We start from the raw sequence: 22275 nt of genomic DNA on the forward strand, positions 1-22275 counted from the left end.
TATACAAATCTTTAAAAATATAATAAATAGACATCGAAAAGTCTACTAGATTTTCCACCTAGCTACGTACCTAGAACATGTGATTTTCAATTAGTACCAAATTCCTATCTTTACCATAAAGAAAACAACAGCGGACTGTGGCAATGGTTCAGTTGGTAAAGTGCTTGCTGCACAAGCCATGAGGACCAGGGTTAGATCCCTAGTATTCATACAAAAGCCAGCCATGACAGTGCATCGGCAATTACAGAGGCAGATAGTCTAGCCAATCGGCATGCTCAAAACATACTAGCTACTTAACTAGTTACCGTGATTGTAGCTCACAAACTAAGATGGAGAGTGAAATAGGAAGGTACCCAATGTCAACCTCAGGCCTCTGCACACATGTGTACACCTGTTACAGATGTGCAGTCACACATAAATCCAACATACAAATACAACATTAATACATTAAAACATACCAGTTTCGTTACTTTCCAACTTTCAGTCTTGTTGCTCGTTATAAAACTACGCAGCAGCACTATCATTAAAACGTGATGCATGTAGTCTAAATGTATTTCACATGTTCTCACAATTTCTTTTTTTAACAAAAAAAACCATAATAGTTTATAATTTTAATACAAAGTAATTAGGATTTGATGAAATTCATTTGTACAATAATGACCAAATGCTAAAATTCTCTATCCTACCCTTCACATTTTTCCGCAAAATAATTTATGAACAAGTATGAATAGGGGTACAATTAAGATAATTTTCCATTCAGCAAGACAAAACAAAACAAAACATGTTTTGCTTATACCGGAGAAACACACTCTGAAATGCATAATCTGGAAATCATAGCTAACTTACCCACTGTATATATTTGCATGAAATTTCTTTTCTTTTTCTGGTTGGTTGGTTGGTTGGTTGGTTGGTTGGTTGGTTGGTTGGTTGGTTCATTTTCAAGACAGGGTTTCTCTGTGTTAACAGCCCTGACTGTCCTTGAACTTGCTTTGCAAACCAGTCTGGTCTTGAACTCACAGAGATCCTCCTGCCTCTTCTTCCTGAGTACTTGGACTAAAGGCATGCCTGTCACATGAAATTTCTTATCTTTCATTTAATGTTTCCAGGTCCTGCATTGAGTTTCCTGCCTTGGCTTCCCTAGATGATAGGCTATGAGCCAAATAAGCCACTTCCTCCCCACGTTGCTCTCAGTGTGTATTTTATCACAGCAACAGAAAGCAAGCAGGAATCATATACAATGAGCAGAACTACTACGATGTGTGTCTTTGAATCAGAATAATCAGAGAGGTTAGCTAATTAGTAATGAGCCATAGAAGAGGATGGAATCTTCCAAGAAAGAAGAAACAGATTATAGCATTAAAAGAGATAAAGTAGAAACTAAAATAAAATGAAATGGGGAAATGAATGGGAGAACAGAAAAGAAGAAGGGAATATGGAGAGGGACAACTAACACTAATGACATTTTGAAAAGCTACCTGAAATATATATGTATATAATAATAATTTAAATGGAGACACCATATAGTGAAGGAGACAATCCCCCAAGTAGCCATCTTGTACCACCAAGTAAAACCTCCAGGGGCAAGAATCGGTTAGATCATGTTGAGTCACTGGCCAAAGGACGCTCAGAGAGCGCCCCACCACTACACACATCTCCACAGAGATCCAGACATCTGACAGAATACTGGTGCCTAGCATACAGAGAACTCAAAATTGAAACACCAAAAAGGAAAAAAACACCCAATTTTAAAAATGGGCTACAGAACTAAACAGCTGGTTTGCAAAGGAAAATGATAAAAATGACTAGGAAACACTTTTAGACATGTTCAAGATCTTTAGGAAAATTCAGCTTAACACTACTTTAAGATCACAGCCTAGCCAGAGAGTAATCATCAATAACAGATGACAACAAGCGCTGTAAAATTCCTAAAATGCACCCAGAGACAGACAGGCGGGCAGCCAGGCAGGCATGCACAAGCACACAGACACACATTCACAGACACACACACACAAGAAATAACACTACCATATGACTTAGCTGTATCACTTATAGGCATATACCCAAAGGACTCTATAGCATACTCCAGAGATACATGTATTTCCATGTTCAATGCTGCTTTAGTCACAAAACTAGAAAATGAAAGCACTCTGCATATTTACTAACTGATAAATGAATAATGAAAAATCAGGGTACATACACAAAATCAAATTTTATTCAGCTCTAACGATAAACAAAATCTGCAGGTAAATGGATAAAACTCATAAAAATCACAGTGATGTGACCCAAAATACCACATGTTCTCTTATATACTTGAACCCTAATGTTGACTCTTTTGCTTGTTTAAACTGGAGAATCTATGGAAGCCAGGACATAAGGAAGGAGACATTTGGGGTAAAAGCATCTTCAAGGGGAGGAGGGTAACAGAATAGAGGTAAAAGTCAAGTTGAAAGGGGAGTAATAAGAATGAAAAGGGTTGTACTGAGAGGAGGGTGGGAGAGCTGCAGAGACAGAAGGCAAGGGTAAAAAAGATTATTCATAGGAAAGAGTATATGAAAAAGACACATGGAAACCTATTATCTTGAAATCAAATACTAAATCAAAAACTAAAGAGAAAGTGAAGGGTATAGCTAGATAATGCAGCTCCGAGAAGCAGTGGGTTATCAAAACTAAAACCCAGTAACAAATTCCCAGTCCCAGAGGTGGAATACTTCCTATAGGAGTTGTGATCAGGGAGGCCTCCAAAGCATGACAAACTTTTGTCAGTCCAATTGGTTGGCCATCAGAAGTAGAGGATGAGACCTTATTGTTGAAGACACCATATAATCTAGTAGTAAGACATATAAAAAAACAAGCTGGAAATTTCCTCCCTGCTGACTAGCATCCAAAAAGCTACAGAAGGTACTATGCCAATTGCTGAGGAAGAAAAGCCACCAATGATGTCACAGAGCTACAAAGTATATGAACCAAAAATTCAACTTGCTAGGTAAGATGTACTGAGCTGCTCAGTCGTGGCATGGCCATCGTGGGGCCAACACTGAGGTCTGCTCGTAGGGAGGACACACATGCCTATAACAGCAAGGACAGCTGTGAGCACAAAGACCTTCCACCCACAGACCCAGGGAAACCAGGAATGTTAAACATACAGGAGCCTCTCCTCAATACTTGTTTTCCTGCCCAAAAGGCTGGGAGATTTCGTTAGCAACCTGGTAACCTTTTGCTTTCTGTAGAAGCAGACTTCACCTATCTTTTGCTATAGAGGCAGACTCACCCAATTTTCCCAGAATGATTATCCAACAGTCTTCCCTCCCTATATTATTACCCATCCTTTAGTAATTCAGAAAAGATGGCAGACTTTCAAACCAGCAGAGCTGTGCTCTTAAAGGCTGGTCCTCTGAGAAGGAAAAGTGCACCATCTTATCAAAGAACTAAATATTTTTCCTCTTTTTAGCCTAATTTAAAATCAATCTGTCATCCTGGGGGTGGTCCGTTAGCCAGGTGATTAACCTGATCCAACTGGATATTAGGTCTCTACCCAGGCCAGAGATTCTATTCATGTGACAAGGTTTTCTTTGTGGACTTATCACTCCCACTCTAAAATTGAGACATGTGGAATTCAGTTATCTCTTAAAATCAGATGCGGGGGTGGAGGTGATATCAAGCAAACATCACTTCATGGAAGCTTATACAAAACAAACACAGCTTCAAAGAATACTTCAGAAATTTGGACAGAAGCTTTATATATATATATATATATATATTGCTTCGACTTATGTAGTGCTCGGAATCAAATCCATGACCTCACCCAAAAAAGCAAACACTACCACTGAGCTACAACCTGACTCTGAACTCATTGTTTATTCTAGTATATAGAGAATCGGATGCTTTTGTTATAATTTTCTTTCCTTCCCATAATTTACGGTAAATATGCCTGATGCCTAACTCTCTGCCAGGAAGTAAAAGCAGTTTCTTAAAAAATAAAAAAAATTTAAAAAAAATAAATATTTACAGCTAGAAATTAAAGCACTTGTTGTAGATAAGATCAGTTTGATCTTGAAGGATGGTCTACCATAAGACAAAACATTTCAAAACACCATAAAACAAACAAACAAGCAAACGCCTTAGGGCTGGCAAGATGGCTCCGTGGGTAAAGGTGCCTGTCACTAGGCCTGCAACCCAAGTTCAATCCACAGGACCCACCTGCTAGGAAAAAACATCAACTATCACAGGTTGTCCTCTAAGCCACACCAAACCTAACACATACATACATAAGTTTAACTTTTAAAAGGTCAACTTACATTGCTGAATTGCAAGGATTAACACAATCCAAACAATAATCCTATTGGAAATGAAAGAGCAGGAAAGGGGAAAAAGGTTGGCAGGGGGACAAAAAGCTTATTTTACACCGTTTATATTTTTAGACTGTTTTCAATCATGTACAAGGCTTGTCACACAGGTGTAGCCATTTTTAATTTACATCGAATGTAAATTAAATTCCAAGTCACCAAACTGATTCATAACAAAAACTTGCACACAACCAATTACCCTATAGAAGGCGATCATAAAGCTTAAGAGCCACCTCCCATCCTGAAGGGAAGGAAAAACTCCCACTAAACTACACAGTCACATGGAGCTTTCTGGACATAAAAATAAAATTCCTGAATCTTTTTGTTGCTGCAAAGTTTTGTGTTCACAAAGCATGTGGTATACTGAGAGTACTGAAGAGTACTTCAAAGGTGCCTAAGGAGAGTTTTAAACAGGTCATTCAATATGACTAAGTTAAAAAGAGAGCAAAAATAGCACATAAGACTACATCTAAAAATAAAGACTAATGATAAAAATAATATTTTTTCTGATGTGACAGTCATTAAACAAAACTATACAAATATTATTTTAAATAATAGAAAAATACAAGGATATAATTAGAACAATTCTATAAGAGCATTAAAAAAAAAAAAAAACTCCCAGAATTATACCTGGAAAATAGCTAGCTAGTTTTAGGTCCTTAAAATTTTGGTTCTATATCTGTCTGGCGTCTAGGCAGATCTCTAAAAATAGACTAGTTAGGAAATCACATTCTGTTACTAGCACAGAGGGAAAAGAGGTTTGAAATCTGTGGATTCACCTGATACATAACCTGTAAAACTCATTTGATGAGGGGGAAAACAACTCCCAGATATGATAGGTGATAACAGAAATGTACCTATAAAAGACCCCCATCACCCCTCCCCCCAAAACACAAGAAAAATAAAACCGACTCCTTAATAATGAATTAATCAAACTATTAAATGGATATCAGAAATATACACCTATTTTGTTACAGCTTGGATCTGAGTGTTCTCCATAGTCTCATATATAACAGCTTGCTTTTCCAGCCTGTGGTACTATTGCTGAGAGGTAGTACCTAGGAGACAGCAGTTAGGTCCACTGGGACATGCCTTTGAAAGGCTATAAAGAAAAAAAAGGAAAGAAAGAAAGAAAGAAAGAAAGAAAGAAAGAAAGAGAGAGAGAGAGAGAGAGAGAGAGAGAGAGAGAGAGAGAGAGAGAGAGAAGAAAGAAAGGAAGGGGAAAAAGGATATAAAGACTGAATCCATTCTTTTCTTTCACTGCTTCCCAGCTGCTATGAAGCAGTCTCCTCTGTCAGCTTTATTTATTCACTTTACATCCTAATCAAAGCCTCTCTCCTGTCCTCCCAATTACACATATATACTCCTCCCCCTTCCTCCCCTCTCCTTCTCTTCAGATCACCCGTGGGTACCAACCCACCCTGGCACATTAAGTTGCTGCAGGACTCGGAGCATCCTCTACCACTGAGGCCAGACACGGCAGCCCAGTTAGGGGAACAGGATCCAAAGGCAGGCAACAGAGTCAGAGAAAGCCTCTGCTCCAGTTGCTGGAGGACATGAAGAGCAAGCTGCTGCTCTGCTACATATGTTCACGGGGCCTAGGACCAGTCCACGCATGCTCTTTGACTGGTGGTTTAGTCTCTGTAAGGTCCTATGGGCCCAGGTTAGTTGATGCTGTAGGTCTTAAGTAGTCCTTGACCCCTCCGGCTCCCTCAATCATTCCCCAACTCTTACATATGACTCCCTGAGCTCTGTCTAATGTTTGGCCGTGGGTCTCTGCATCTGTTTCCAAGAGCTTCTGGGTGAGGCTTATTAGAGAAGTTACACTACGTTCCTGCTACAAGCCTAGCAAAGTGACATTAACAGTGTCAGGGTTCTCTCCGATGAGATGGCTCACAAGTAGAGCCAGTCTTTGGTTGGCTCCATCCTTGTCCCTGAACACCTTGTAGGCAGGACAAACTTTGGGTGGAAGGTTTTGTGGGTGTGTTGGTGTTCTTACCCCTACACTAGAAGTCCTGCTTGGCTACAGTGGGTGGCTACTTCAGGTTCTGTATTCCCCGCTTCTAGGAGTTTCAGCTAGGGTGCTGCCCATAGACATCCTGGGGCCTCCCCTATCCCAGGTCTCTGGCAAATCCCAGAAATGGCCCCAACTCAGATTTTGATTTCTATCTCTCTCCCCGAGTCCTCTCTCCCCTGCTCTCCCTGCTCCTAACCTCCATCTCTGCTCCCCTCCCCATCCCTTCTCCATCTACCTCCAATGCCAATTTTATTTCCCTTTCTGAGTGAGCTTCAAGCATCCTCCCTAGCACCCTCATTGTTACTTAGCTTCTTTGGGACTGTGAATTACAGCGTGTTTATCCTGGCTAAAATCCGCTCACAAGTGAGTACACTCCATGTGCATCTTTCTGGGTCTGGGTTACCTCACTCAAGATGATATTTTCCAGTTCCATCCATTTGCCTGCAAAATTGCATGATTTCCTTGTTTTTAATAGCTGATTAGTATTCCATTGTATAAATATATCATACCTTCTTTCCAGTTTCTGGCTATTATGAATAAAGCTGCTATGAACATAGTTGAGTAAATGTCCTTGTATGGTGGAACATCTTTTGGCTATATGCCCAGGAATGCTATAGCTGGGTCTTGAGGTAGTATTTAACAGAGGCTCTGCTATCTCTGTGCACAAAATTTGGAGACCACATAAATGTTAAGAGTATTATGTGATCCAGAGCATGTAACAGTTTTCAGCTGTGCTAAGGCAGTTGCCCGAGGCCAGTAACATATGGATCATACATAAGAAAATAAAGAAAACAAGTACAATCTGGAAATTCATTTGGCCTCTCCAATCTGAATGTCCACCTTTAATTCTTACTAAGAGAACTGTAAAGCATAGCAAAGGGTAGCAACGAGAAGCCAAAGTGCCTCAGGAGGGGTTGGAGGATGGTGCGGTCCTGAGGCAGGGCTGCTATTCCAGCTAAAAGTCTGGCAGGGTGCTCCCTGTGTTTTCTCTGTAGAAACAGAAACCCTCCTTTCCTGCAGCTGTTCTCCTGGACACCTACTCATTTGTTCTGAAATGGTGCAGGCACTACTCTGCATCTGCACACTCCTCAGCAGCTGCAGGCAAATCCGGTGAGATACAATGAACTGGAACAAGAACTCTTGCTGAGACCCTTCTGAGTTTACAACCCCACAGGAGGTCTTCCCTAACGACAAGAAAGGAGCAGAAGGAGTTTTAAAAACAGGATTAGACCTATCCACAATCTTCTAAACACTTAGGACCCACTAGTCCCTCTGGTTTCTACAAGGATCTGCACTTTGAAATAATGATTCACTACGTTATAGGCAGAGACAAAAGCCTAAAATACAAAAAGGCTAATTTTAAATAGGGCCTTAGAAAACAGCTGTGTCAATAGACAAAAGGCATATCTGGAAGAAAAAGAAAATCAGCTGTTTTTTTTTTTTTTTTTATTTTTAAACAGAATCAAGATTTTCCAGGGAAGCCACCACAACCCTGTAAGCAGGCCAGCCTCTGTAGATCTTCACCTTTTTTCTTTTTTCCTACAAATCAAATTCCCAGTATCACCCCCAACTCCACAGTAGTTCACCACCTGCAAGCACTTCTATCTCTATGCCCCAATCTCTGGCAAATCATACACATGTTCGCCAACCTTCCTTCCTACTCATCCCATTGTCCCAGGCCCCAAGTCCAGTAATCATTTTCTGGAGAACCCTGCCAGAGAAGCAAGTAGGCTAGGGAAGCAGGTAGGAGAGCATTAGATTTTCACTCTCCATCCTCTCCTCCAAATCCAACCCCCACTCGCATCCCCAGCTCTTTAGCAGGCTACCTGCTGTGGCCCCTCCTCACTCTCTATTCCCATTCCCAAAGGACTAAGCAAATCCTGGAACACACTGCTGTCCTTGCTCCTGTGAATCTCCTAACCCTAACCCCCAGCCCCATTCCTAAATGTCAGTTCCCAGTGCCTAGAAACACATTTTACCTGGGACCCTCAGGGGCCACACCTGGCAGGACGCCAGAAGCATTCCCTACCAGGTAACACACAGCCATCACCCTCTCTTAAAAAAACGAGAAAGGGCAACAGAAGGCCCCCAAAACCAAAAACTAAAACAAATAAGCAACAAAACAAACAACAACAACAAAACAAACCCACCTCTTTTTACTTAAATATAACAACGTAATTGTTTAAGTTTAGTGCATCGCCTCATTAATTCTCCCAGACAGTGCCATGAAACGGGTACTAGCACCAGTACTGTGGAAGTAGGGACGTGGGGTCTTTCAAAATGTACAAGAGTTCAAAGGCAGCCAGTCTAGTTCTAGCAATACCCGCCCCTGCAACCTCTTAGCTCTTCTGGAACAAAGGAATTCAGCGGAAGTACTCAAATACTTCATTAAGTCAGCCTCTGTAGCTGTGGCACTGTATTTCTTATACCTTTGTCGGTATGTAAGAAAGTTTAGCTACTAAAAAGACAAAACTATCCTCAAGCATCTTCAAACACTTTAGTGTTGCTACTCTCCAAGTAACTGTCATGCTAACAGACAGCTCTCTGATAGAGAACATTCTCAATGTAATTATCAACAAAATCTTAAGCTTTTGAGTATATAACATCCTTTAACACAGTCTCATTCACAGTCCCAGTAGGGGCAAAAAGCCCTTATTCCAATAAGAATGGAATATGGAGGGGGGAGGTAGATGCAACATCGTTCTCAAGCTCATTTTATTACTCCACAATTCAATCATGAGATTCTTTCTACTTTTCACCTTCATTAATATAGGGATTTCTACTTATACCCCTTCATCTTATATGAATTACTGATTTCACTGTATATTTTGTCTTTGCTATAAAATGCCCTAAGATTTTTTTCTGTTTTTTGAAAGATTATCATGGGAAATCATGATGCCTACTTAATAGATCTTCCTTCAGGTCCAGTAAGCACAACTACTATAGGTGACAAGTAAATGCTTGAGAGCTACATAGGAAGCAATCATTTAACTTCTTAGGTAGCATGTTTATGAAAGGAATTCAAGATTCTTTATGGTGGGGCAGGGGAATGATTCAGAGCATAAAAGAAGTTGTTCAAAGGGCAATATGCTTAGAAAAATAAAAGCTTTCTGGGAAGGAACATCAATATAATGTCATAGAACAAAAGTAATCATAAACTAGGAAGAAGACCCATCCTACAGTAAATATTCCTCTGTAAAGGGTCTCCTATGGTCAGCAGGGTTTCTTAGCAACAAAAACACAACTATGAACTATCAGGTATAATAAATCTGAAGATGTGAACTTGACAGGAGAATGAAAGGGAAGTTCTAACTTTTCTTCTTGAATTCTTGTATAGATTGAGACAATCATTCTTTAAAAATATGCTATTCAGGAACAAAATGTCAAATTTTCCTAAAATCTGACCTCTAGACAATAAGCCATTCTCTCTAATTATTCTTACAATATACAAAAGCCCTTTAATAAAAATGTTATTTATTCCAAAATTAAGCACCAAAACAAAAATGCTAATACAAAATATCAATGCTAAAACTTCTGCTAACTCTCCAACAAATCATGAGAGAACTGTAAAGCACTGTGCATTTAGGATGATTTAACTATGAATCATGTCCATGATGTTTATCTTATAAAGAATTTTTTAAAGATTTCATTTCAGTCATCCATCTGAGCAGTAGCTCTTACTTGCAAGTCAAAGCATAGCCCAGGTTTAATAAAGACATTCTTTTAAGAAATGGGAGGAATGGGAAAAGGAAAATGAATGGGAATGACAATGGCTGCCAAGAGAAAGAAAAGTGGGAGGAAAGGGACTCATACATATTAGCATCTATATTTAAAAAAAGATTTGGATTTTCATTAAAAAGATGACAGTTAGAAATATTGCTAATATTTCATTAAATTCACACAGACACAAACACACACAGAGGGAGACCAAGTACTACTGTAGTGAAAGTTTTCGTTTCTTTCATGTGTTTTTTTGTTTTGGTCCCAAATGTGGGATGTGAGAGTGTTTTTATTTCATTATCAGTTGGAAAACAAAATCAGGAGAGGGCACATGGTCTTGGTCAGCTAAAAACAGACACATGAGAGGGCATGTGATGTTTTGCTGGAAGCTGTCTCATGTGAACTTTGAGAGGGATAAACAGAAGCCTATGAACACAGAGACAATACTCTCTGCATTGCTACTCTTTGTAAGGTGCATATCACTTCACTGGTCTTCGTTTTTCTGCACTTCACTTCTTGGAGAGAAATGCTCCAGAGCAGAGAAGTTCTCATGGCACTCTTGTGGAGTCTTGTAGCTTTGGCTGACTCATTCTAACTTGATTCAGTGGTGTCTTACTGTTTCTGCTGAATCGTGCCACTGCTGTTGATTTGTGTTGCTCTTTGGTATTAGCTATTTGACTGGACTTCTGGTATTCAGACAACAACAAAGACTGGACTCGTCCCAAGGAACTACGTTTAAAAATGTCCACAATCCCCTTTTCCTAATCACCTTCTTTCTCCCCTACCTCTGGTCAGTGGGTTGGAAGAGAGGTAGAAGCATTTAAGGACCCTAAATAAAGTAGGTTTTTGGAAAATCTAAGACTACATATCACAATTAACTGAGTTCTTCTAAAAGAAACACAATCGTAATAGTATCAGGAATAACAGAAGTCATCTGAGAAGCACACTGAAGCAAAATAGACTTGTTTGCTATCAAAACAAGTCTGTTTTAGAAACCAAAGCCTTCTAAACGCAAGGAGAATATTATCTCATCAAGTTCATAGTTTTATAAAACCCAACATAATTTTTACATGCTACATCTCTACTTTTTTACCCCTACACTAACTTCTAAGAGTGCTGATTTTAAAGGAATAAGGGATGTTATGTATTTCATTCTTACTCCGATTTGCTTTCATCTCAATAAGCCCAACAGTGAAGAAATGGCTTGTTCCATGGGCAATGAAATAGGACACAATCGTCTTAAAGGATATTCAGTGCAAATAACCACTTAATGAATAAATCATTTATAAGAACTTAAGTTGGCTTTGATTGCAATTAGTCACTAATCTTTTATTCATTTACCTTGTTGATATAACATTATACTAGTATTCTGTATCCACAGAAAACATTTGACAAGTTTCAAAGAACACAGAGTACATACGAATGAATCAAAATAACCCAAAAGTGATTGTAATAGCATAGTGTCATTTTGGTAAATTACTGCTAACATGACAACCCCTCACGAACTTAAGATTATCAGTCCTATATGAAAACTTTTGATATACCAACAAGAGGGAGACATCCATGCAAACAATGCACTTCTTTGTTTTACTAACTTACAAGACTGGTAAGGAAGAAACTGATGGAACAGAAGTTGCAATTCATTCTAAGTTCTAGAAAAGTAGAGGAAAGGGCTATTTTCTTTCCTCTGTGCTACTATGACAAATAAAGAAAAGAGAGTACTAGAAAAAGAGATAAATGGAATATAATAAGGCATTATATCAAAAGTCCCATCTTCTAACAACAGAAGCTTGTGTGTTTTGGACTTCTAAGCCCCACAGAGATCAAGGTGAGTGTTTGTATAGGTTAAATTAATGGCATCTCTGACTTATACAACCAAGTTGATACTAAAACCTGTGTTTGCCCAGGCTCCCATTTATTCTCCACAGTATTGTTTGTATGGTACTTTATGGTACCCTAAATAAAAGTGGGAATTAACCACAGCATGTAAAATCTTTTCTATGGGGTGGAAGCTTGCTCCAGCTTACAAAGACCGCCTAAAGGTAAATTTCTGTCTGTGTGCAGTAACAGCCAGCATTTCCTTTCCTCAGCCCTTTGCATCTCATTGGGTTTTACTCTTCTTTCTCCAAAGTTATGCCTTCTAATAGACAATTCCCTGTAATTTTGGAAATTATTGCTTTTCACAGTAAAATCAAGTAAATTAAACAAACACTGTTTCCTTCACTGAAACACTGAACACTTCCTATTTGCTGGGTATCAGCCTACGGGCATAGACAGACTGAACAGAGGTTCCCATGATAGTGCAAGTAAGTCAAACAACAACACCAGGGCATTTTCTGGTAGGGATAAATAGAAAGAAGGAAAAGAAAGTTAGGTTAAAAATTCAGGGGAGGATAAGGTCAGTATTTCATTAAGAGGTGATTAGGAAAGATTCACTAGTAAAGTAGCATTCTTAGCAGAAATCCAAAGGGATTTAGGAAGTGATTCACATAGCAACCTGGCAGTACACCAGGGCAAGGGCCAGAATCAGCTTGTTGTTCATGAGAAATAATCACAAAACCTGAAGTTAAGGTATATTAATCGGCAAAACAGAGGAATCTGAACTATACAGAACTTTGCAGCTATTACTATGATTAAGTTGAGGAAGCCCTTTGTTAGGATGTGAACAGAAGGATAATATAGTGCAACTTATAATTGTTTGTTCTCATTTCTATATTAAAGGAAGAGAAAAGAGAGTTCTATGAATAGACTAGAAGGTTCTTAAAAATTAAAGGCCTATGTTTAAAGATGATGGTGACTTGGAACACAGTGAATAGTAATAAAGACATTGAAATTTGGATGGTGTACATAAATTTTAATGTTTCATTTTTAGATAATTTTAAAAATTTGCAGATATGTAATTACCATACACCAAGTGCCTTTCTTATGGCTAATATTTTATGGCATATTTAGCATAGTATATCACTATTAACTAATAATAACTTCAGACTTATATCTGAGCTATATCAAATTTCCAATTTTTAAGGTAAAATGAATAGCACTTACTGAAATAAGCTCTGATAGAGTATCAAAGAGAGAAGTCAACAGTATTTCTAAGATTTCTGTTCAGCTAATGAAAGGCTAGATGTATCATTTCCTGGGATAACAAAGATCATGGCAATAACATATTTGGGGCACAAAGATATGACACTTGCGTTTAGATATATTGAGATTCTCACTAAAAACCAAAACAGAGATGTCAAATAGGCAACTGGCTATATGAATACAGTTTTCAAAGGAGTCTAGCCAGATGTGTCCAACATGTGCACCATAAGCCACAGAGACCCTATGGTAGCTATAATTTTAGTTCAACACATTCAGTGCCATGTCACAGTACTAAAATGCCCATTAGATAAGTACTTATTGGTTTGAATTATTTACTAAAATAGAATTACAAGAATCTGACACAGTAACATAAGCATACAAACACTGAATATGACTTCCATTTTTCTAAACAGGGCAAAATGATGACAACTCTTAATTTTAGCTTTCTAATTATATACATATTAATATGTCCACACTTTACCAGAATTCTCTATTGTCAAAATGCCTGTAAAAATATTTTAACAGGTTTAGCACATTTCATAAAAAGCATAATTTTAGAATAAGATAACTACCAAACTTTTCTTAATAAAAAAAAATCTTTTGGCAAAATTTCAGAATATCAAGCAAGAATAAATCTGAGATTTTTGTGATCTGTAAATATATTTAAACACACATTTTTTTTTCCATTCTTCTTTTTGATATTGATGATCCAGTCTGTTCAGACTGAAATTTAGGGTAGTGTTTATACATGAAGTGACCTTCAGTAGGGTAGCAGACCCCCAAAATGAATGCTAATAAAAACTTTCTCAATAAAAATATGTGATAAAATATGTCAAACAGGAAGGTTCAAGAACATTAAACATAGGTTATTCTAAAAATTTCTTTGACATTTAAATATTAGTATTTTCATATTTGAACATTAAACAATGAAAAAAAATGTTTTCCCAATTCAGCTCATTCACTGGGAGGAACTGAACTGGGAAAAAATTTTTCACTGTTTAACGTTCACATGTTCATAAAGTCCAAGAAACCATTACGCTCCTGGGTATATACCCCAAGAAATCATGGTCAACATACAATAGAGATAACTGTGTAATGCATGTTTATTTAAGCACTATTTTTAACAGCCAAGTTACAAAATTAACTTAAGTATCTGTTAATAAATGACTAGGTAAAGAAAGTGTGATAGAAGTAGTGAAATTTTATACATCCACAAAAGTATGAAATTATGCCAGGTATAAAAATGAATGAAACTGGAGATCATGTTAAGTGAGGTAAGCCAGGCTCATAAAGGCAAATTTCCTTCATTATACTGTGAGTTCCTCAAAACAGGTTTAATGCTACCTTGCCATTACCAGGACTAACACATCACAGGCACTTCAAGACCTACAGAATAAAAGAATGAATACTATAGGATCATCCCACTTCTTGGCACCTAGTAGCCTCTATTAGCCGTCAAAGTATTCAGCTTTGTCTCCTGTCATCTCTTGCATGGCAGTAAAATTTGATATATTCTATATTCTCAAAATTATTGTATTCTCCAAAAACCCTTAGAAAGTCAAATAAATGCTCTGTGATAATTATAGTTTTCTTCGACATTCTAACTACTGTTGAAAATGCTATATAAAATATGCCTGCAAATGTTATGTAGAATGGGTTGAAAGAACATAGAAGTGATAGTGAATAGTTTATTATCTAGAAGAAAAGAAAAATATTGGAATTGTAAATCTGAAAGGAAGGCTACAAGATCTCTATCTAATCTAGAACACCTTAGCCATAGTAGTTATGAGATTTAGTCAATGCCATAGTGACCTTTTGCCAGCACCAAAAACAGAGACCAGAATCTTAGACCATTAGAGTCACTAGGTTAGCATCAGTTTTACATAAACTACCAAGAGTATTTTCCTAGTGTATTTACTCCCAGGGCTTTCTTTTTCCTCTAACAATGAGCTGACCATACAAGATTCACATATTCTCAACACGGAAAGGTCAAAATGTGATTGTCTTTGTATTTTCCAAAACTTTGAGCAATTTTTTCTCATTGCTTATATTGGTTTTGCATGCTGTTTTAAAGTTTGCAGCATAAGAATAAGAGATGCTGGCCTGCATACAATCAAGTACTGTGAGACACAACTAGAACTGGAGATGCTGAGCTTGAACTGATTCAAGAGGGTGCACCTACCCTCACACAGAGTAACTGCTAGGGAAGCATAAGCCTAACCAAAATGGGCTTCTCACCTCAGGACTTTAAAGTGCCTCAGGTGATAAGGTAAAGAATGTATGAAGAAGAAAATCTGGACTTAGATCTCTGGCTTTTAGTGGGGTAGGGTGTATTATCTTAACTATACACATGCATACTGACAGGCGCATGCAGACAAGCCTTCCACCCAAATATTTAGAGGGAGAGAAAAAGGAAGGAAGGTGCTGAATGTCTGTAGCTGAAGCACCTTTAAGCTATTTAGTGACAACACATTCCAGCTTTGATTTTGGGTATCTGAGACCAAGTTTAACTTAAAGGACACATATAATACTGCTGATAGTAATAATTCAAAATTTTAAAACTGATTCACAGCTTACTACATGGATGTATAATCCTCATGAGAGCCCTGGAAGGCTGACAATGCAGGCTACATCACTGCTGCTGTAGAAGAGGAAACTAGAGTTCAGAAGATATGTCCTAGGCCACAAGCTTACAGGCCAGAAATGAACTTCCAACCGCTTGCTCTTCTGAGAGCAACTTAGGAGCCTGGCAGTTATTGATTAAGACAGACCCATGACCTATCACCTGATGATTACAATGGAGAAGAATTCATACTGTGGGCATTCTAATCCATTCTAATGTTTCCCCTTTTGCTTAGAGAATATTTGCTCCTCTTTCATTCTGTTTTTCCAAAGGAGCGCTATTAAACATCAAGTAGCAGCTGTATGGACAAAAGCAAAAAATTTAGGGGAAGGTGGACTTTTGGAAACAAAGGGTCAATAGTAGTTATGTTTACAGTGTAGACACCAATGCTTTTTAAAAAATTAATGGGGCTGATGTATTCTTAAAATATACTTTCTTGCTTTGTTTCCAAAGACAATTGTATTACTATAAATAAAGATGGACTTGTAACTATGTATTTCCAATGTAAAAGAAATAGGATGTTTTTATGAAGTAAAAATGAAAGATGCCTGTAATACAGGGGACCATGATACACACAGGCCAAATCAAGATGGGTAAAATAAAACAATCAATCCTAAATCTACTAGTAACATGGTCTAGTTCAACAGAAAAGCAGTACCATTTTTGATAAGGAAACTTTAATGCCATGCATTTACTGTTTTTGTAGCATTTTCTAAGCTACAGACCCATAAGAATGTTCATTTTCTTGTTTGAGACTAATAATTGTATAGATTTTAGGAGGTGAATCATCACATGGGGATCTTAAAATTATATATTTGAAGAATATAAATTACTAACTTTCAGAACTTTCATTTAAGCCCTTAATTTAGGGGTTAGAGCTCGTATTCCTTATAAGAATTATTCATAATATCCTATATTCAAGAATCTCCAAACATCTGAGCTGAAAGTAATTTTAGAAATCTAACCTACCTCTTCATTTTCAATTTAAAAAAATCCTAATTAAAGTATGTTGTATGTGATGGTTAATATTGATTATCACCATAGAAACAAATTTCTAGGCATAGCTACCAGAAATTCTCTAGATTGGGGTAACTGAAGTAAGAAAGCCTACCCTAAATGTGGGTAGTAGCATCAATGAGTTAGGGTCCAGAACTGAATAAAAAGACAGAAAGCGAGCTAAGTATGAACGTTTCACTTCTCTTTCTTGACTGAAGAAAAACACAGTGTGCCCAGCTGTCTCAAACTCCTGCTACCACGGCTTGCTTCCTCGCCGTGAAGGACTGTACTCTCAAACTCTGAGTCAAAATAAACCCCTGCCATCCTAAGGTGCTCTTCGCAGGGATTTTGCTGAGACAATGAGAAAGGTGATGAGCATACTATACACTTAGGAACATGAACAAATCACAGGCACACATCCTGATAAGTGCTCACAACCACATAACTAACCAAACCATGAATCGGAACTCAAGGTCCCTGGAAATCCCCCATGTTTGTTTTTCCTTTCTCAGTGGTATTCCCACCCCCTTAAAAACCACTCCTGTGTCCTAACTCTAACCCCAAATGTTACTTTTGCTTCAAGAAAGACTTTACATAAATAGAGTATCATACATTAATTTTCTACCTGGCTTATTTTATTCAATTTATATTTGTGAAATTTCTTCCTCTTACTCTATATAGCAATAACAGATTTGTAATATTGCAGTGTACGGTAACTGCAATTCATCTACTTTATAATTTGGGTAATTCCCAATGTTTGATGGTTATAACTAGTGTTGCTATGTGAACAGTATTTGGCATAAGCATGTTTGGTTACATACCTTGACAGGAAGTGTGGCATACCGCATATGAAAATAGTCACCATTGCAGATTACCAACATTCCTCCAAAACATTGCATTAATAAGGAAAAGTAAAGCTTAGGGAACCAGAATGATTTTACATATAACTCTTCAATGGTTTAAAAAAAGAACCAGAGATAAATTCAGGAACTCATTCTACTACTTCCTCCTAAGCACCCTGCATACTGCCCACGGCAATACAAGTAGGATTTGTTAAAGTAAAAATCTCAAGAGACAAAACAGACAAATAAGGCCAAAAGACTTTTGTTGAGCCTGAGACAGAAATCTGAGGACACTTTTATTCCACCAATTAAATATGATCTAATCCAAATCAGTTAACTGGCTTTTCTGAGTCAAATTTCTTTCAACAGTTAAATGGCTCTAATGCTTCCACTTATTTCATAAACTTATTGCTCAAGGAGAATCTTGATGAAAGCGTTCTGAAAGGCAGAAAGACTCCAGATGATGCTGTAGAGCATCTATATCTACACACCATCCAAACAAACTCAAGAGTTCTCTTGAAAAGAAATCAATCTTTAATCCTGTGATATAACAATAATTTAAAAATGGAGAAGGAAAAAAATCTTTCTGCATAAAACATTTTAGATATCTGGCAATATATTTTCCTCAAAGCAAGAAAATACAGCAAAGATAAATCATTTATTATTGATAATAATAATTACAGAAATAAAAATTTTAGTTTCCAGGTAGTTTTACCTATAATTCCTAGAAGGATAAAACGGAAAAACCTAACACAAACAAAAGACACATCAGAGAGAAAAAAACACATTGTTCTTAGTAATATTTTAGAGACACGAGACTATTTGCAGGGAGAAATTATTCTAGTTACTTTCTTTGGAGCATTAGTTTACGGTGCTCTCCAACAAAAGTCTTTATGGCTTAATAGGAAGAAACAATAAAACTTTGCCATTCTACAGCCCACATGTAGCAAAGCAAAGAGCAAAAATGTACAACCAAAAGTCTTCCTTATCCACAAAACCTAGTGCCACTAATACAAGAAGTAGTACATACCATGAACAATCTTTTTTTCTGACTGACGCACTGACTGACTGACTGACTGACTGACTGACTGACTGATTGATTGATTTAGTGTATGAGTGCCCTATCTAAATACACACCTGCAGACCAGAAGAGGGAATAAGATACCACTATAGATGGTTGTGAGCCACCATGTGGTTTCTGGGAATCGAACTCAGGACCTCTGAATAGCAGACAGTGCTCTTAACCACTGAGCCATCTCTCCAGCCCTATAAGTTAATTTTTTTTCCCCTGAAACAAGGTTTCTCTGTGTAGTTTTGGCTGTCCTGGACTCTTTTGTACTCCAGGCTGGCCTCAAACTCACAGCTATACTCCTACCTCTGCCTCTGCCTCCCTCAGTGCTGGGATTAAAGGCATGAGCCACCACACCCGGCTTACCATGAACTCTTGAGAATATTTGGAAATAACTTTCCCCTATCATCACCTCCAAAACCAAGAACAGATTTTCACAATCAGTGCAAAGATTATTCTTTGTTAGCTGTGTTCAACTATCTATTTTCTTTTCCCATTGACCCCTTTCTCCTTTAAAGACAAAAGGCAAAACCCTGTCTGCTTTAGAAAAAGCAGCAGCATGCTCCCCAATCCCCTGTCTTTTCCTCCTTTCTGAGACTATCTATGTTAGATTCTAACTATTAGGAATACAGCTGCTCTGACTTACAAATCACATAACTATGAGTTTCGTACTGAATACTAAAAACTATTCTTGCATTTTAGCTGTCTATAAACTCCAACTCAAGTACACTCGGGTGTCATTTATGACATTATGTGACTGTCTCTGGCCAGAGAGAATATTCTGTAGCTCTCTATTAGGTCCATTTGATTTATGATATAGTTTATTTTATTTTCTTATTGGGTTTGGATTTGGATTACCTATCTATAAAAATAGGAGCGGGAAAATGAAGTCACCAACTATTACTGTATCCAAAGCTATACCTTCTCTATCTGACCTTTTATGTGCACATTAATGTTTGTTTTATGAAATATTCACTATTTGGATCATACATAATATCATCTTGCTGAATTGTTCCCTTTATTAATTGTGGTTTTATCTCTAGAGTAATTTTTGCTTGAAATTTAATTTATCAGATAACAGAATAGCCAGGCTAGCTCATTTTCAGTTTGTTTCCATTAGTATGACTCCTTGTTTTCTGCCCTTATACTCCATTTCTGTTGCTGGTTTCTGAGAGAAAGCAGATAGTTGGATCTAGTTTTATGATACATGCAACCAACAAATGTGTTTCTGCTGGAACAAAATCTTCTCCTGACAAGGAAGTCCCTCTCCTGAATGCCATGAAACAATCACACAGAAAAACATGAAGAAGAGGAGGAGAAAAGAGAGGTTTTCATCAAGGAGTTTGCATTCAAGATCAGCCTTAATGGAAAAACTTAATACTGGGCAGTAAAGTTGACATCCCCAACAGAAAGAGGATCAAAAGAGGATCACCAATTTATAGGAGAATTAATGAAAAAGAACCCAGAAGTAGACCAATGAGTGAAAACAATTTCTTACAATTCAAACCATTATGAAAGACCAAGCACACAGCATCAATAAACATAAAAATAAACCAGACTGAGTTGTCTTCCCTCAAGACTCAAAGAAATTGGTTCCAAGACAAGATTCTTTTTTATTTATTTATTTTTATTTTTTACAATTTATTCACTTTTTATCCTAATTGTTGCCCCCTCTCGCATCTCCTCCTGGCCCCATCTTCCCTCTTTCTTCTCTCCTCTTGCCCTCCCCTATCCAATGAAAGGGGGAGTCCTCCTCCCCTATTATCTGACCATAGCCTATCAAGTCTCATCAAGACTGCCTGGATCCTCTTCCTCTGTGGGCTGGCACAGTCGTCCTGCCAGGTCAGGTGGAGGCAATCAACAAGCAGGCAACCAAGTTCCTATCAGAGGCAGGCCCTGCTCCTCTTACTCGGAACCCACATGGAGACTGCCTATGGGCTACATCTGAGCAGGGGGTCTATGTCTTCTCCATGCAAGACAAGATTCTTATCCATTCTCAATACCCAAACCTGAAGATGCCCAAATCCCTATACTTTAAATCACACCAGAGTTAAAATATCCAGTGCTATGTAAGTTGTATGCAATTGCTAAATTCTTTTTAAAAAAACAGTAATAATGGCAAAGGCTGAAGAGATGGCTCAGTGGTCAAGAGGACTTGTTACTCTTCCAGGACCTGAATTCAGGTCTCAGCACTCACATCAGGTGTCTCACAACCACTTAGAGTTCTAACTCCAGGGAGACCTGCCCTACATAGGCGTTTGTACTCATATGCACATATTCCCACAGAGCCACAAACAAGAACACATAATTACAAACAAAAATAAAAATTTTGTAAATCATTGCAAAGAAAAAGTCTGTCCATGTTCATTACAAACTACATTTCTCGTCTATAGATGGATGACTCTATAGATATGGTTCCCACAAATACAAAGGTAGACTATACAAACAAATTAAAAATATAAAGGAGATATAATAACAGGACTTTTTCATATCTCGAAATGAGAGCTTCTTAGTAAAACAAAATGGGCTTATTTTAATGCTGAACATGAAATACTTATAAATACCAACTGATTTCAAGGGTAAGACTTTTTTCTTAGGCTTATATTTATCAACTACAGCCCCTATGACCCAGTTTCCTGGCCACGACACTTCAACCTTGCAAGTTAAATAAATGCAGATGATTTTGCAGTCAGCCTGTACATTCTGGAGCCTTCATTTTCAGTTTTAAAGATAGAGTGATAGTCAACAGTGAATGTAAGCAGTCTTTTCCTCTTATAATAGAGAGTAACTGCTTCCCACTTCAAAACTATAGCATGAGGCCACAGAGGAGAACTTTGCAGCCAGCCCTGAAGATACCTGATAAAACAGGGCCAGACGAAAGGGGAGGAGGTCCTCCCAATCCGTGGACTTGGAAAGGGGCAGGGAGAAGCTGAGGGAGGGAGGGTGGGGTTGGGAGGGAATAAGGGAGTGGGATACAGCTGGGATACAGAGTTAATAAAATGTAACTAATAATAAAAAAAATTAAAAAAGAATAAATTCAACAAAATTATAAAAAACAAACAAACAAACAAACAAAAAAACCCTAGAGCATGAGTTATCATCACTGACTTGTTTTCTAAGTGCTATGGCCCATATTGGGGATGGGGGTGAGAGAATGCGGTGGGCTTACTCAAGAGAGTTGTATCTTTGTTAATTGCCAAGAAAAACACTCATGGCTGGTCAGGCATAGCACGTGTAGCATGATAAATGATATTCAGCATTTGGCCATGGGTCTAGAAAATCATTACAATTTAATGTCCTCAGAATACAGGAGCTGAAACCTTCTAAATGCTAAACATGCCAGATTAAAAATAACAGCTGCACATGCATGGTACTTATAATTTTACATATATATATGTGTGTATACACACACACACACACACACACATATATATTTCAGGGTAACTATACATGTTTATGGGACATACTGAAGCTTATGGAGTATTTTTATCTAGATCCTCAGAGAGAAGCAAAGTAACAAATGTTCTTACAGTAAGCTATTATCCAGTTACCCAACTGAGTACGAAATAGGCCATATTTCT

At 37.8% G+C, this 22275-nt stretch overlaps 1 protein-coding gene across 1 annotated transcript in view; it reads right to left on the minus strand.

Moving 5' to 3' along the window:
• The window catches only part of Ddx10 (DEAD-box helicase 10), a 163348-nt gene that overhangs the window by 31782 nt on the left and 109291 nt on the right, over positions 1-22275 (minus strand). The gene's annotated exons all lie outside the window — the stretch shown is intronic.

Source organism: Meriones unguiculatus, chromosome 1, assembly GCF_030254825.1.
Source record: "Meriones unguiculatus strain TT.TT164.6M chromosome 1, Bangor_MerUng_6.1, whole genome shotgun sequence".
Taxonomy (NCBI): domain Eukaryota; kingdom Metazoa; phylum Chordata; class Mammalia; order Rodentia; family Muridae; genus Meriones; species Meriones unguiculatus.